Source organism: Tiliqua scincoides, chromosome 5 (genome assembly GCF_035046505.1).
Source record: "Tiliqua scincoides isolate rTilSci1 chromosome 5, rTilSci1.hap2, whole genome shotgun sequence".
Taxonomy (NCBI): Eukaryota; Metazoa; Chordata; class Lepidosauria; order Squamata; family Scincidae; genus Tiliqua; species Tiliqua scincoides.
In genome coordinates this window covers 101,704,927-101,723,114 of record NC_089825.1, presented here as the reverse complement: position 1 = coordinate 101,723,114, position 18,188 = coordinate 101,704,927, and positions in this window count along the sequence as shown.

The window sequence follows — 18,188 nt, the reverse complement described above, 5'->3', positions numbered from 1 at the left end:
CAACAAGTTCAACGTTTTGCAAAGTTAGAAAAAAATATGTCCTCATGATCTGCAATGAGTTGCCTACTTTTGCATTGCGGTCAATGAAATGAATGAAATGCATGTTGGGTATTGAGGTTAACGGAGAGGAGGCCAGCTGGTGTGTGACATAGTATGATTTCTTCCACCAGCTTCAATCCATTTCTACCTGGCCCACAGGTGTATACATTTGGCCGATGTTCTGAATATGCAACCTTGGGCAGAAATGGGTAAAAATCTGTGCTAGCTATAAAATCTATCAAGGTCTTTGTAGCCGCTCATATAAGAATGGACTCTTTTGTTTAAAAGCATGTTTTGATGACAAAGCAATGTGCATTTCTATCTAGCATTTAAAAGGTGGATAAATATGCATGTCAAGGGATCTTGCAGTACTCGTTCAAGATGCTCACAATGCACAAACAGGCACCATAGAATCAGGCTGAGAGTAGGAAATGGGTGAGAGAAACTTGGCATACAAAGCCATTTAAACAAGCACTCAAGACATGTACATAAGCAAACACACACAAACTGTCACAAATACCCCATCACACAGATGATGATGCTCTGATCATCCATGCCATGTAAGTGTGGCACTGCCAGATTGGTGTGACGTTACCATGGTTGTAATGCTGGCTGTGGGGGTGTTTGGGTTCAGCGGGGTGGATCCCAGAGCATCCCTGGGGCAAGGCCTCAGATAGTAGCAAGGGGAGGGAGTTTGTGTCACCCTGGTCCTGCTCCCTGTTGTGGCTATAGCTCGGGTCTTGGGCAAGGGTGGGGAGAAACACCACCTCCTGCCTCCATACAACCAGCCAGCTCGTCACTGGCCTTCTCCTTGTTTATAGGGCCAGCTCTGACTTCCCTGTCCCCACCTCTTGCTTCCTGTTGAGGCTTAAAGGGAAATCCCCTGGCCCCACCCAGCTCTATGGCCAGCATCCTCTTTCCTCCTTCCCCATACCACTCAGCTTGCCTTTCAGGTGAGGGGTTGCCCGACGCCTCTTGCACCTCCGTCCAAGCCCCTGCCCCAGTTGCTCTGCTCTCCCCCTCTACCTGGGGTTGCCCCCCTTTCGTCCCTTTTGGGGTCTCTCAGAGCCGTGTTTGATGGTGGCAGCCCTCCCCCACGGAGGCTTGGGGGCTCTCCTTCAGACCAGCTAGCCGGCTTGCCCTTCCAGGAGCACCCCCTCAAGGTGAGTCAGGGCCCTGGTTGGGTTGGGGGTCCCTGACACAGGCATCCATGAAAAGTCCATTTGGCATCCAAAAAGGAATCATCTGTTAAACAACTCATCTAACATGTATCATGCTCAGTGCCGAAAGATCTTGTCAAATTTGTCTTCCCCTCCACTTTGTGAAGTAAACAATGGAAGGTCCTTCATTACCACCAGTACGGAAAGGCTGTTGGTGCCAGATCAGCACCAGCACTGGATTGCCCCCTTCCCCAGCCTCGTGCAGCCAGGCTGAGGCTTGGCCATGATTGGTTGCCACGGCCAGGGGTGGGCGGGGCCAGGAGTGCCTTCCCGAGCCCGAACAGGGGCTGAGCACTCCCAGCCAGCAACAGGGACGGGTGCGTCCCGAAGGGAGTGAACTGAGCTGGTGCAGGGGGCCCTGCCAGTAGTGGAGCACTCTCAGGAATGGCGAGGGCAAGCCCCAGCAGGTGGTGTCGAGGCGGAGGAGCCTCCAACCCCTTGTTGGAGGGCGCGGCGACGTGCTGCGAGGGGAGAGGCAGGACCGAGTAGCGGAGAGTGTCCCCGCCGCAGGAGAGAGACGTGCAGAGAGGGGAGCGGTTGGCGTTCAAGTAGCGGAGAGTGTTGGGGAAGCTCTATTGGTCAGCGGGGAGCCAGAAACCGCATACGGAGACCGCCTCAGAGTGGTGAAAGTGGCGAGGGAGCACCTGCGAGTGGGGCTTCTGCCTCTTTCCATCGATTGTGTGCCCTTGGGCACTTGTATCCTCTGTGAATCTAGCACTTCGGAGGGGGGACATTTGGTTTCAGGTACAGCATGGGTAAGAAGAGTCAGAAGCGGGGTGGCAATGCTACCAAAAGACCAGCTCCTCCTCCTTCCCCTCTTGGGTCATCATCTGAGGGCGAGGAGAATTATGGCGAATTGAGAGTGCTGCCTGCATGTTTTGAGGCCTGAGAGAGGGAAAAATCACTCTGGGGGGCTGGTAAAGGTGATGGGGGTGGGGTATCTGGGGTAGCGACCCCACTCCGTAGGTCCACCAGGAAGGGACGCGGAGCACGCCTCAGTGAGCTTTTATCTTCTAGGAAGCGTGTGCGGGGACAGGGGAGCGCAGATGCACCTGAATCATCCGCCCAGAGACTCCGTCCCGGAAGTGGGGTTCACAGGTGCCACGCAGGCAGTGCAGAGGGGTGCGCAGCCAGCGCCAAGCGCTGCAGGTGAGGCAATTCTGGATGCAGGAAGCAGTGTGGGTTCAGTATGGGATGAGAGGGAGGGCATGGCAGTGCCCTCTGCAGCCCTGGGCAGGCAAGGATGGCCATGGGCACTGTGGGGGGCTCCTTACCCATATTTTTTCAGGGGTTCCCATCAGCTTGGAGCTGCGGGCGGATTTGGTCCAGCTCCTGGTGCGGCAGCTGGGGCTCCTACCCCTCCGCCCCCAGGTTGGGTTCCTGGGGTGTTTGGAAATGCCGCTTTTCCCCTTTGGGGAATATGATGATGCCTGGGGTGGCCTCTGGCATGCCTCTGGGTGTTTTCGGGGAGCAGGTCAAGCGCCCCCGCGTATCGTATGGTGACATTGCTTTGCCGTTGGGAGGCCACTTGGCCCTCTCGGTCAAAGAAAAGATCTGGAAGGGTGAATATGTGGACATGTTCAGCCTTCTCCAGATTGAGCCTGAGCCGGTCCCGAAAGTGGGCGAGCCGGTGACGGACCAAGAGTTGCTAAGGAAGCAGAAGATTGATAGGAACTGGGCCAATTGGCTGAAAGGTTTTGTAATTTACGCTTCCGTTATATTGCAGATGAACCCCAACTGTGCCTCTGCCCTTTCCAAATATCTGGAAATTGTGCACAGGGCTTTCAGAGACTACACTGGCCCAGCCTGCTTGGCTTATGACCAGCATTTTCATTTACGCGCTTCGCACGAACCTGCGCTAGATTGGCGCATCCTGCAATGGGAGCTGTGGATGCAGCTGGTCCTTCCGTCCAGGCCAGCTTGGGGTGATCGCTCTGATAGCGGTCACCTCATAGCCAGTAATAAGTCTGAACCCAACAAGACACCTAGCGGTGCTGCGTGGGTTCAAAACCCGTGAACATGCTTTGAATATAATGCCCCGGGCAAGTGTGGTAAGAATAACTGCACTTTCCTGCACGCGTGTGGTCTGTGCAGGGCCAAACACCCAGTGTCTTCCTGCCCGAAGCTGGGGGGTCCAGGGGAGGCGGTCCGGGCTCTGGGCAACAGCCCGGGCATGGCCGCAGAGGAGGTCCTCCCTCCATCCCCCCTCCCAATAACAAAGGGGCCAACACCGATTAAGCTGCCCCGGTTGTATTGGTTGTATTGGTTGAGTTTTTACCCGGACAGAGTTGCTGCTGCCCGTTTGGCGGAAGGTTTTTCTGTAGGTTTCCTGTAGGCCTGTTGAGCCTGTGCTGGCTGAGAATTTTCATTCAGTTAAAGGTTTGGAGCATGTGGTTAGGAAGAAGATTGCAAAGGAAGTGGAAGCTGGTAGGGTGGTAGGCCCCTTTTCATCTCCCCCTATTCGTAACCTGAGGGTATCGCCTCTGGGGGTAGTTCCAAAGAAATCCCCAGGTGAGTTTAGGATGATACATCATCTCTCGTTCCCAGAGGGTAGCTCCGTGAATAATGGCATACCGGGTGACTTGTGTTCGGTCCGGTATACCTCCCTGGACCAAACAGTAGTACGGCTGCGGTCATGTGGGGCTGGGGCGCTGATGGCCAAGGCAGACATAGAATCTGCCTTTCGCCTGCTCCCGGTGCATCCAGACGATTTCTGTAATCTGGGTTTTCGTTTTGAGGGAGCCTATTATGTGGACAGGGCACTGCCCATGGCGTGCTCCATATCGTGTGCTCATTTTGAGTGTTTCAGTACCTTCCTGGAATGGGCGGTCCAGTTTCAGACTGGGATGGTCTCGACGGCTCATTATCTCAATGACTTTTTATTTATGGGACCGGCGGGTACTGGAACATGCGAGATGTTGCTTGCGAGTTTTGTTTCCCTGTGCACACAGTTGGGAGTTCCCTTGGCACACGACAAGACCGAGTGCCCTGCCACTCGGCTCACGTATCTTGGTATCGAGTTGGATACTGTTGACCAATGTAGCAGGCTCCCGGAGGCCAAGCTTCACAAGCTGGAAGGCTTGCTTAGGCTGGCCCTGGCGGCTAAGAAGTTGACGCTGAGGGAATTGCAGGTGTTAGTAGGGCACCTTAATTTTGCCTGCCGGATTGTAGCGCCAGGTTGGGCCTTTTTGAGGCTCATGTGCGACACAATGTCGGGCCTGTGAAGGCCCTCCCACCGCACTCGGGTCACGTCGGCCTTTTGGGACGACGTGGCTGTGTGGCTGCAGTTCCTTGAGCGTTTCAATGGTGTTTCTTTTTGGAGGGAAGGGAAGCTCATTGAGGCTGAGCTGGAAGTACAGTCTGATGCAGCGGGAGGCCACGGGTTTGGAGTTTATTTCAGGGGTCGCTGGTGCGCTGCGCGCTGGCCCGACGATTGGGTAATGGAAGGTGTGACTAGGGATCTTATGTCTCTGGAATTTTTCCCCATTTTGGTGGCCATGCACATTTGGGGCCCCGAGTTTAGTAATTCTGCGGTCCGCTTCTGGTGCGACAACCAGGCTGTGGTTTAGATTATTAATAAACAGACGTCAAAGTCACTCAGGGTTATGCGCTTGGTGAGAGCATTTGTTCTCCAGTGCTTGTCAATCAATGTCCTTTTTGCAGCAAGGCACGTGCCCGGGTTCCAGAATAGTATTGCCGATGCTCTCTCTCGCTTTCAGGAGGAGCGTATCCGGCAGCTGGCTCCAGAGGCTCGATTGGACCCAGAACCCATGCCACTATGGCTATGGAGCCTTGGCTCAGCACCGCCCAGAAGAGCTGGGCCTCTTTAGCAGCTTCTACCAGGGTTAGTTACAGAAGGAAAGTTCAGGAGTTCTTAGTTTTTCGCAGGCAGAGCGGTCTGGCAGATGCCTGGCCTGTTCCTGTGCATCATTTGATGCATTTTGTAATCTCCCTCAGGGGGAGGAAGTTATCTGCATGCTCCATTTCTGTTTATCTGGCCACGCTGTCTTTCCAGACCAAGGCCCTCGGCTGGAGCGATAGCACCTCGGACATTCGGGTCAGGTGGATGCTGGAGGGGATCAGGAGGAGTCTCCCTGTTGCTCGGGATGCCAGGCGACCGATCACCCCGGATCTCTTGCGGGGCTTGTGTGCCGACTTCAATCTGCACTGTGCCTTGCGATACGAGGCTATGTTATTTAAGTCTTGTTGCCTGGTTTTGTTTTTTGGGGCCTTCCGTCCCAGTGAGGTGCTGTCTGCTTCTAAAATCTCACCTGGGGACAGGGCTTTATGTTTGGGCAATTGTCATTTGGGAGTTAACCATGTCTCTCTGTTTTTAAGGTACTCTAAAACGGATCAGAGAGGAAAGGGCCAGTGGGTCCACCTGAAAAAGGCAGCCTGTGTGGATATTTGCCCAGTTCAGGTGGTGGTGGAGTACCGCCGTGTGGCTCCTTGGGGAGAGGGGCCGTGATTTGGCACCCTGCTATTGGGTTCAGGCAGCCTGCCCTGTTCCACAGCGACGGAGTGCATTTATCCCCAATGGGTAATGATTTGTTTCTGGCTGATCTGCAACAGGGCTTGAAGGATTTTCTTCTTGTGGGGAGTGGTGAGGACAAGCCCCAGGCTGTCCTCCCCTGTGGCAGGATACGTGTGGGGCAGGGTAGGTAGGTATCTGGCTCGGTGTCCATCCAAGGCAGCAAGGAGAAGGGCGAGCATGAACCGCTCCCATGATGCCTGGAGGCATCCAGGAGGCAGGCAGGCAAACCCCTTACCTGGGCTGTCAGGCCAGTCATGCTCTGGCGGCTGGTCTGAAGTCCAGCTGCCTTGCCCCCTTTGGGGGTGGCGTTGAAAGACCTAGACTGGCTATTTGACAGCTGGGGCCTCGAGCCTGGAGGTACACCCAATGAGTTGCAGGGGCAGGTAGACAGCTAGGACTGTTTCCCCCATATGGCTCCACACGTTGGTTTGAAGGTTGCCCTGTTGCAGCTAAAGTTTTAATAAAGTGGCCCATTTATATGCAAGCCGAAGTCTGGTCTCTTTATTTGGGGGTACGGCGGTAAATGAATCTGCAATGAACATGTCTCAAAAGATATTTCATCAGTGACTATGAGTTCAAGTTCAGTGCTTGAAACCTGCAACATGCTTTACAGACATAATACAAAATGAAAACCCTTCTCCACAGACTTACATGCGCACACTAGGCAAGGCATAATGGGATGGGGAGAAAAAGGTAAGAGAGAATAGAGGATATCTCTCATGAACACATAGCCTTTTGTGTACTAGCTGTTCTCTAGTGTTCAGTTCAGGCCTCAGTATAAGGATGTAAAATTTGGGAAGAAAGATGCAACTCAACAACCCAGCACTTGAACTTAAGATGGAGAAGATCTCCATGGCCACCATGTACTTCCCCTTGGTGCTCAGGTGGGTTGGGACAAACGACACCCAAACACTACAAAAGACCAACATGCTGAAGGTGATCAGCTTGACTTCATTGAAACTGTCTGGCAAACTTCTTGCCAGAAAAGCCACAGTGAAGCTGATCATGGCCAGAAGTCCCAGGTAGCCCAGGACTATATAGAATATGAGAAGTATACCTTCATTTCATTGCACAATAATTTGTCCAATCTGGGAGTGCACGTCAAACTCTGGGAAAGGGGGGGAGGTTGCCAGCCACATGGCACAGATGTCAGCTTCAATGACTGAACAGAAAACGATCACTGACCCAGCCAGCCTCTTCTTCACCCATTTTTTCATCCTGTTTCCTGGCTTTGTTGCCATGAAGGCCAAAACAACAGTGATGGTTTTGGCCAACACACAAGAAACTGCAACAGAGAAGATGATGCCAAACAGTGTTTGACGGAGAAGGCAGGTCACTGTCTCAGGCCTGCCAATGGAGAGCAGGGAGCAGAGAAAGCAAAGCAAGAGGGAAGTGAGTGAGGCACAAGTTATGCTCCAGTTGTTGGCTTTGACAATAGGAGTATCCCTAAGTGCAGTGCAGGACCCAATTGGGCGAAATCTGCTCAATTGCCTCAAAGCTGGTCCTGTTCCCAAGGATATAAGACCTCATAGACAAATATGCAAGTTGGCAGGTAGGGAGACCATGCTGCATCTGCTGTCAGGGGGATGCACTGAGTGGGTTTGTAGATTTGCACTCATGCTTACTGGTAAAATGGCTTGTCTTTCTAAATATGCTGTCGTATTGGAGGGTAGTTGTCTTTTGCTGTGGTTTTCACAGCGCGAGGGTGAATCCTGGTGCTTTGCTGCAGGTTGCTGCTGGACAGAGCTGATGAGTGTGCTTGTTTGCAGACAAATCCATGATTTTTTTGGGCCCCAAAGAGAGCAAAGGACAACAGCATGGGCACTCAGCTTGGGTTGGGTGATGTGACCAGAGTCAGCTGGGATACCAAGATAGACACCAGGCTTTGGAACCAGCTGTTGCCTTTGGTTTGCGATTTCAGTGAGCATTCCCCTATTACTAATTCACGTTCGAGAGAATGCCGTCTGCCAGAAGACTGGTTTGTCCTTGAGGTTAAAGACACTTTAACCCAGAACCTTTGTACTTTTAACTTTGAATTAGCTGATCAGATCTGTTGCAGTGTAAGGCTTGGCAGGGAGTTAGTGTGATTATACTGGGATAGAGAGAATGAGATATAAAGTGAACAGAGGGTCGGAGGAGGTTGAGGCTAGTGGGGTGGTTTTCACCCATCCAGCCACTCAGAGCACACATCTCGTGGGTGTCAATTATCATCTCATTTTTTCTTGTCTGACCTACACCAGGGCTCTAGGCTAGCCCTTCGATGTGTCACGCTTTGTGTGGGCCAGGGGACAGATTTTAGCATGCAGTCTGGGGTAAGCAAAAGTCAGTGGGCATGCACTGATTGCTAGAGCTTGCAGACTTGCTGGTGGAGATTAGCTGGTGATCTTTCAGGCTCGGCTTTCAAAGTCATCCTCAAAAGCTCTCTGGCTTTGGGGAGCAGGTACAGTACAGCTTGGACACTTAGTGTTAAGGTTATGTTTGTATGGGATGGTTGGTGTAGGATCCCTGCTTTGTCCCAATGTGAGCAGGCTGCAAGTAAAACAGCAAATACAGCAGAGTACTTTCAGCAGATGTATTTGAGCAAGGGATATCACAAGTAGAGTAGTCAGTAAACAGTCCAAAAGTCAACACGAAGAGCAGTCAGTCCAAGTATAACAAATCCAAATCAGTTTCCAACAATACACAGTCAAAAGTTCAGTCCATAAGTCAGTAATAACATATACATACAGTATCCAGCCTCCTCAGTCACTGGCAGCATTTCCACAGTTAATAATAATAATAATAATAATAATAATAATAATAATAATAATAATAATAATAATAATAATAATAATAAATGGGAGTTATCTCCATCAACTCCCCTACTGCTGCACTGGAAGCTCCAGAAGACTAACCTTATGTAGTCAGCTTAGCCAATCAGTGCTGGCTTGGTCACACCCAGGGTGCGTCAGTCCCAGGTGCCTGCTGATTCTGCTGACTCAGCAATCTACACCTGCTCCCTGAACCAACTTGTAAGCTGTGGTTCTGCTTCCCTCAGAACACAAAGCTAACATTTAGGACTTGGCATAAAGAGTAGGCAGGGTGGGAGTGTCTAAAAGTGCCCAGAAGGGGCACTCCCCCCCTTCTGTGCCCCTTCTGGGAGGACCCAGAAAAGGAATGGAGAGTGCTATACTGTCTTCACTGGATTGGATGCCTGAACCAAAAGAGAATGTATTACGATGACTGGCCTCCTGGAAGGTGACTTAATTTTGTGATTGGCTTTCCAGAAACTTGCCCTACTTATTTTCCAAGCATCTAGTCTCATGTGTTTATTGGAAATGCACGGCAAATGCACATACGGTGGTGCCACTTCGGGCAGGTGCAGGAGCATGGTGGCTGAGAACATGGCCTTTCCCTCTCAGGGGGTGGAGCTGCAGTGGAACTCAAAGGGTTTGGTCCTGAAAAGCAGCATTCCTTGAGTTTTAGATCCACAGGGTTCCTATGGGTGTAGGATGACTATTTGTCAAATGTACAATGTCTGACATAGTGGAATGCCAGTGCGGGCCACACCGGGTGACATGCACAGTGGGGACTGACACCACTGCTCACCAAATTTTTTTACATAATGCTATCATGTTATACACATTTGATGTGCAATTTCATACAGAATGCACTGAAACAAACCATGTTGAAATAGCTCTATTCTATCAAAAGCTGCAGCCAAAAATCCCAGCAGGGCAGGGCAATGGTACATCACCATGGCGACCGCCTGGGGCATTGCCCCACCCACTGCATGGAAGGATGTCCATCACAGAGGTGATGCACTGGCCTCCCACACTGGGGGATGCAAACCCCAGTCACGCCACTGGTATTTAGATCACCCCCCGAAATATTAATAACATACTTGAGTATTGACAGATCTTAATTTGTCCTACTGTCCACTTTAGGGAGAAAGCAAAGGAACTCTGTCATTCTCACTTGGTGCAATCCTATGGTATTCCATACACCTGCATAACAGTGTACACTGTCTCAAGGGTAGCACTTTGCTGCATAGCTTCCAGCCAGCACACTAGTAGGGACCCCAAAGCCTCCCCTGTATGCTGACACTCCTGGGAACCCCCACCAGACCAGGTAAATCTGGCATGGGGCAGAGGACGGTGGGGGAGGGCACAGAATGGGGCGGGGCAGTGAGTAAGTGGGGTGGGCAGATTGCGCCTGGGTTGCAGTTGGATCAGCAGAGCTGGTGCATTCCATATCTTATCCCCCTTCCCAGGCCTGATCTGCCAGCACAGATCAATTCGGACTTGCAGCAGTGATAATGATAGCACAGGTCCAAGTTGACCCATCATGACTGCTGGGGATTGCAAACTTCTCCTTACCCAGAAGAGAACTTAAGCAGTCAAAAGTCAAATGAGGATGCAGCGGAGTCTGCCTGGCACCTCAGATTCCTTGCACAGGAATTTAATTAGGATTGGGTTGACTGGGAGGGGAAAGGATCAACCACAAACGTACCTGAAGAGTAATTCCATCATCAGTGATTATGAGTTCAGTGTTTGCAAAATGCTTTACAGACATAAAACATCATCAAAATCTGATCCACAAAGCTACATTATCAAATTAGACCAGACACAAAAGGGGAGGGAAAGTGAGAGAAGATAAATGACATTGGTCATGTACTAACAGCCTTTTTCCATACTAGCTGCTCTGTAGTATTCAGTTCAGGTCTCAGTATAAGGATATAAAATTTGGGAAGAAAGATGCAACTCAACAACCCAGCACTAGAAGCCAAGATGGAGAAGATCTCCACCGCCACCATGTACTTCCCTTTGGTACTCAGGTAGGCTGGGACAAACGAAACCCAAACACTACAAAAGATCAACATACTGAAAGTGATCAGCTTGGCTTCATTGAAACTGTCTGGCAACCTTCTTGCCAGAAAAGTCACAGTGAAGCTGATCATGGCCAGAAGCCCCATGTAGCCCAGGACTATGTGGAACATGAGAACAGAGCCTTCATTACGTTGCACAATGATTTGGTCAATGTAGGAGTGCATGTCCAACTCTGGGAAAGGGGGAGAGGTTGCCAGCCACACAGCACAGAGGCCAGCTTGAATGAGAGAATACAGAATGATGACGGAGACTGCCAGCCGCTTCCCCACCCACTTTCTCATGCTGTTTCCTGGCTTTGTAGCCATGAAGGCCAAAACAACAGTGATGGTTTTGGCCAACACACAAGAAACCGCAACAGAGAAGATGATGCCAAACACAGTGTGACGGAGAAGGCAGCTCACTCTCTCTGGCCGGCCCATGAAGAGGAAGGAGCAGAGAAAGCAAAACAAGAGGGAAGTGAGTAAGGCACAGGTGATGCTCCAGTTGTTGGCTTTGACAATAGGAGTGTCCCGATGCTTAACGAAGGTCCACATCACCAAAACTGTGATCAGCGAGAAGAAAAGGGCAATGGCAGTCAAAGATATTCCCAAGGGCTCTTCGTATGATAGGAAAGTTACAAGTTTGGAGATGCACCGATCCTGTTTCATGTTTGGATACTGATCCTCAGGGCATGTGTGACAATCTTCTGCATCTGAGGAAAAGAAGCAAAGTCTTAATATTTGACAGAAGTGACATTTGTCCTCTCAAACAAGATAGCATCAATCCATCATAGCTGGATGGAGAAGAGAAGAGGATGCTAGTACAGCTCTTTTTCTTCTCATCTATGGAAAGTTCTGAAAAGATAAAAAACATAACTAAACTCCTGGGTTTTATCCATATCTGAAAAAACCAACTGGCTTCCACTCCAGGACTGCTGTTCACAGTGCATAATTTAGTGGCTGCTGCATTGTCCTTAGCCAGTTGCAGACTGGTGGAACATCTCATGCAATGGCAGCTCACAAAGTACACTAGAGCTGTGGCTCTCAAATGTTTTGGTCTCCGGAGTCTTTCCACTCCTAATAATAGTCTCGGGGAGCCTCAGGGCTCTGAGGTGCACACATTGAGAATGCCACACTAGAACACTGCGAGATCCACCAACAAATCACTTGAATCCGTTTGGGCCACACGTTTAGTGATATGAAAACTCTGGGTGAGATGCAATACATGATGAAGTGTATCCATAGAACCGTAAAGGAATGGGAGAATCAGATCCCAATCCAGAGGGCTCAGAGTGCCTGTGCTGCTCTTCAGCACCGGGTGTCACAAATGTCTCGTAAAGCATGTTCACGGCACCTGGAGAGGAGCAGCTGCTAGTGCTGGGCAGATGGCACTCCTACAGCACTGGCTGGTGGTATTTTCAGGACATGGGGGAGTAGGTGGAACAGATTAGAGGGAAGGATGGGAGGGGAGGGGAGGATTGGGCCCTGAAGGAAGGGGGCAGAGACAGTGGCAGGCTCTACCATTGAATCCTAACCTCCCTCCTGGCCTGGGCATCCCAAAACAAACCTCCTTGTGCCTATGTGGGCACAGATCTGAAGAGACCCAATGGCCTTGTGGCTGCATTACCTGGAGGTAAGGAAGCAAATATTCCCTTTCCTTAAGGAGACACCCAGTGCTAACCCAGCACCCATTGGTTTGGTGGTTGCCATTTTGGCACCTCTGTAGCTATGGGAGGTGGGAGGCTTAGGATTGGGCTGCCCAGGTACTCTCATTTCTAGATGAATCCATGCTGCAGAAAAGAAACATGCCCCTTGGTACACTGTGAAATGAAAGAGGAATGGAGGACCTAAGAGTGTAGGATATTCCTTTCACATATTTTTTTTAAACAGAAATCAGAAGTGCAGAAAGCAGTGTTATGAGTTTTTATTTTGTTATCACCGAAATATCACACCTGTAGTTTATAACAAAGTTGAAGAGACCTCAACGTAATTCAAACATGCATGCACATCACAGGATTGCACTCTATAGCCGCTACATTGTAAATATGGATGAGTGAATTCTGTCCCCGTTTCATAAGATCATTTCATTCTATCTGTCACGCTCCATTTGTGGTGGTCCATTAGCACATGCAAGTCATCACATGAGACTCATCAAGAAATAAAAACAGACGTGAGCCAGACTCTTCGACATCCAAATACCTTTGACAAATGTGTAAAAAGTCTTCCCCTTGTTGCTCTGCATTCTGTTGCTTACCTCTCTGGTTTGAAATCCTCCCTTCAGAACATGGAGTACAAGAATAGCAACAAATCTGCTTCCCCTGATGAACAATCCTGCTATGTCCAGGATTGCAACTCTCAACGCATGTGGATCTGGGGAGCCCCTAAGAAAAAGTGGAAGGAAGAGAGTGAGGCTCAACATCCACATAACAGGATGACAGTTCTCTTCTCTGAGATTGATACAATTCATATTTGGATATGCTTTCCTTCAGGCACGCGCAGTAAGACTTTGTAAGCAAGATACCACTGCTGTTGGAAGCCAAGATACAGGGCTTTTTTAGTGGTGGCACCATGTCACCTATTAAATTTTATATTATATTTTATGTTGTGAAACATTCTGAGCACTGGAAAAGCAGTACAGCAATCTTGTGAATAAACAAGGGAACATACAATTGACAGTACTGTTTTGTTCTCTCTAGATTTTGTTTGGATCTGGACAATCGCCAACAAAGGTTCAATTCATTTCCGCACATAGAAATTTTTCTTTGTTCCTTCAGCCCCACTTTCCTGCCCACTTTCCATTCCACAGCCATGAAGGGAGAGGGAGAAAGTTCAAGGGGGGATGACGACGATAGCACAAAGTCTCAAAACTAAACCTTGTGTCTGGTGATGTGTTAGGCTCGCTGGTTCATTAGCATGTCTCCTTGATTGAGTTTAGCCATGGAATTATTGAGAACAAGTAGGGTTGGTGATACTACTTTTGTTGGGCTAACAATTTCTTTTCCTGGGTCAGGGAGTGTATTGAGGACATACGAAGGACAGAAAGGGAGCAAAGGATATCAGCAGTGCCGCTGCTATGGATATCTACCCCCTATCCTCCATCAACATTCCCCAGGCAGCCCTGATCCCACCCTCCCCATCCACGGCCCACCCCTTTGCCAACTTACTGGCAGCAGCAAGGGCTGGGTACTTTAGTGGTACTAGTGAGTGCTCACCAACCATTCATGCTGCCATCCCATTCCTCACACCATCACTGTGGCTGCTGTGCCAGCGGTCCAGGCCTTCCATTGACAGAATGTGAATTCCGTCAGTGGAAGGCTCAGATAGAACTGTGCTATTAGACTCCAGTAAGTTCAGGATAACTGACTCCATGCAAGTAACGTCCCTTTTCAATCCAGGATGTGGGGAGGCAAGGAAGACAAGTGGAGTAGAGTAGGTGGATGGAGATGGGCACCCCTGCCAGCCTGCTGCTTGAGGCAACCACTTCAGCAGCCCGCCCCCCCCCCCCCCGGGTAGGCCAGTCCTGATAAGACCAGTCATCAGTGGCTTCGGATCCCATTCAGCATCCAAGAGGCTCTTGGATCCATTAGGAAATGGATGCAAAGACTACCTTGAAAGCAAATTGGCTTTGGATGGATGATGCCAAGCATGGCCTACAATCCTACAGTTACTTAGCAGTAAGACCTATTGAAAGCAATGGGGCTCACCTCTGAGTAGACATGCCTAAGATTGTGCCATCAGTTGCCTTGTCGCTTTCTAGTGCTGGCAGTCATTTTCTAGTGTGGGATGTACTACAGTTTGGACTCAGAGAAGGAACACCTACAGGAAGGTGGAAAATATAGATTGGGTGGAGAGTTATTTCCCTCCACATCAGAAACAGCACTGAAAGGTTTAGGGTAGGATTTGGCAAGAGTGGTAAGTTTCACTATAGCTCATCTTTATTGTTAAAACATAATCTGTCCTCTTATAGCCCAGTGCCTTATGTCCTATCTTATGTCCAGGAATAAACAATGGATGGAACGGAATGGGATGATTTCAGGACTTCCAAACATTTCACACACTTCCTCCCAAGAACCATCCCTTACCTGATCAAACTTGTGATTCCACACAATGTCACTTCCACTAATGGTGAATTTGGATCCTACAGGAGCCTGGGGGTCCACCCTTCCAACACACACTTGACAGTAAGACATGTTATGGAAAGTGATGGTGTTCATTATATCATAGCCAGGTGGAAACTTCCCATCTTCATCCAAAAATATTTCTTCCCCAGCACTGTTATTGAAGCGGATGTTTCTAAGAAAGAAGTGAAGCTAGTTTGGAGAAGGAAACCAGTCAATGAAGAGGGAACAAGTGGTGCTGGATAAATGGCTCATTCAACCCCCCGTCAGCTGAGGAGTTGTCCTATTGTCGTGCAACGCCCCTTTGCAAGGACACTTTCAAAGGTCCTTATTGCTAAGCTTATCTGTTGTGCTGGAGATGAAGTAAGGCCTCCCCCAACTATACTTGGAGAGCAAAGGATAAACATAGCAGAAAAAGAGGAGAAACCAAGTGGAAAAGCAACCACCATCCACAACCAAGGGAGGCCTGCTGCTGTCTGTAAACTGCTCATGCATAGCTAAGGTCCTGAACCGCACAGAAATAAGGAGTTGCCCTTCAAAAAGCTGCCCTTTTCAAAAATGCAGCAGAAGTCTTCCAAATCTATATTGACCTTGGTTTGGTGCGTACATGAGGGACAAATAGAATTTCAAAGCAGAGTCAAAACCTGACAGAGATGATGAAACTTGACAGATGAAAAGATGAAAACATGAAACTTGACAGAGTTCTCTCCCCCTCTCCCCACAGGAATACCCGATTTTATTTTCACCTCGTTCCTCAGCATTACCATTCAAGAGAATGATGGATGCAATCCTGGGCTATAAACTCTACAGGAGGGACAGGCAGGGGCGTGTTGGAGGTGGGGTGGCCGTTTATGTTAAGGAAGGGATAGATTCCAGCAAAGTAGAGATTGAAGGTGGGTCCGACTCCATCATAGAATCTCTGTGGGTTAAATTACCAGGCTTGTGCAGCGATGTAATACTGGGGGCGTGCTATTATCCTCCAGACCAGAAGTCGGATGGGGACCTTGAAATGAGGAAACAGATCAGGAAGGTGAAAAGGAGGGACAGGGTTGTAATCATGGGGGACTTCAATTATCCTCATATTGACTGGGTCAATTTGTGTTCTGGTCACGATAAGGAGACTGGATTTCTTGACGTGCTAAATGACTGTGGCTTAGAGCAGCTAGTCACGGAGCCCACCAGAGGGCAGGTGACTCTGGATTTAATATTGTGCAGTACACAGGACCTGGTTAGAGATGTAAATGTTACTGAGCCATTGGGGAACAGTGATCATGCTGCGATCCATTTTGACATGCACGTTGGGGGAAGAATACCAGGCAAATCTCTAACAAAAACCCTTGACTTCCGACGGGCAGACTTCCCTCAAATGAGGAGGCTGGTTAGAAGGAGGTTGAAAGGGAAGGTAAAAAGAGTCCAATCTCTCCAAAGTGCATGGAGGCTGCCTAAAACAACAGTAATAGAGGCCCAGCAGAGGTGTATACCGCAAAGAAAGAAGGGTTCCATTAAATCCAGGAGGGTGCCCGCATGGCTAACCAGCCAAGTTAGAGAGGCTGTGAAGGGCAAGGAAGCTTCCTTCCGTAAATGGAATTCTTGCCCTAATGAGGAGAATAAAAAGGAACATAAACTGTGGCAAAAGAAATGCAGCTAGCGTGCTCGAATGGGCACGCTAGCGCTGATTGCCAGGCTAACCCCCCCCATCAGCCGGCAGTAGGGCTTTGCTGCTAGCTGATTGGCTGGCTGGCCTTGGGGGGCGGGACAACTGAGCCTGATCTAGCGCGCAGGCGCTACACCCGGCTCAGTTCCGTTCCTGGAAGCGACCGGGCAGGTCGCTTTTCCAGGAGCGGAGAGAGGCTGCCCCACGATGGGGCTTGAGGCGCGGGGATCCGCGCTTGCAGGCTCCCGTCACCTCAGCAGTGGGTAGCCTCTCTTTAGCGAGCTGCGCGCTCTGCAGTTTCGCTCCGGGGCGCAGCGACTGAGCGGCCCCGTGAGCGATATCGAGGCGGGCATCCCGCTGCGCACTCTGCAGACGGCGTCACGGGGGGTGACCCACTGCGCGCTCTGCAGGCTGCCAGCGAGGGGGTCGGCCCGCTGCGCGCTCTGCCCGAGCGGCAGCGGTGGGGGTCGGCCCGCTGCATGCTCTGCCAGCCGCGTGGCTCTGCGCGCCCCGCGGCGGTGGGTGTATTTTGGGGGGTCCGTGGAGGCGGCAGGCGCCCATGGTGGGTGGCCGCCCCGCATTCCTCCTCGGCGGGCCTGTCCGTTGGGCGCATTTTGGCGGCCATTGGGGGGTGCCTCGTGGCTGGGCGCCATTTTGGGCCCTGCCTCGTGGCGCTCCACCATTTAAAAAAAAAAAATTTAAATATAGCCTGGCGGCCATTTTGAGGGCTTCAACTGCCAAAGGGTCTCTCATTTTCAGAGTTGGGGACTTCGAGGGACAAGAAACCGGGCTGCTGCGGTGGCACCACTGGGATCGTAGTCCTCCCCGTTTCTCGTATCGTATTCAGTTAAAAAATTAGAACACAGGGGGCGGTGGGCCCCAATTGGGATATTTCTTCACAGGGGGTTGGACATGGGGAAGAAAGTCCAGAAGTCGGGTGGCAAGGCGGCCAAAAAGCCAGTTCCAGCTTGGCCTCTCCCCTCCCCTCCCTCATCGTCGGATGAGGAGGATCAAATGGCAGAGTTGCGGGCTGTAATGGCTCGCTATGACGCGCGAAAACAAGAGAGGGCCCTTCGCAAGGCGGGGCAGGGTGATGGGGGCTCCAGCTCCAGGGCAGTCCCCGTACCTCACAGATCAGGTAGGATGAGTAAAGGGGCCTCTCTCCCTCCCCGGCAGGTTCATGTTTTGGAGGACAAGCACGTTACTGTCGAGGAGGGCGAGGCGCAGGACGGCAACACCCTAGAGGCGGAGGAGGAGGTGGTCCGTCCTGTTAAAAGGCCTCGGCCACAGGCTAATAGTGGCTGCGATGGGCAAGGTGAGCCGTGGGCGGGCTTTGCTCACAATGCAGATGGATACCGACCCACTGGTGTTCAGTCAGATACACTTCTTTAGACAAGGCGGTTGCCTGCCTCAAGAAGTGTGGCCCTGGGGCCTTGATGGCCAAGGCAGATATTCAGTCTGCCTTTTGATTGCTTCTAGTGCACCCCCAGGATTTCTGCCAGACAATAGGGCATTGCCAATGGGGTGTTCAATTTCCTGTTCAGATTTTGAGGCGTCCAGTACATTTGGGAATGACTGTGCGTTTCATAAGAACATAAGAACATAAGAACATAAGAACAGCCCCACTGGATCAGGCCACAGGCCCATCTAGTCCAGCTTCCTGTATCTCACAGCGGCCCACCAAATGCCCCAGGGAGCACACCAGATAACAAGAGACCTCATCCTGGTGCCCTCCCCTGCATCTGGCATTCTGACATAACCCATTTCTAAAATCAGG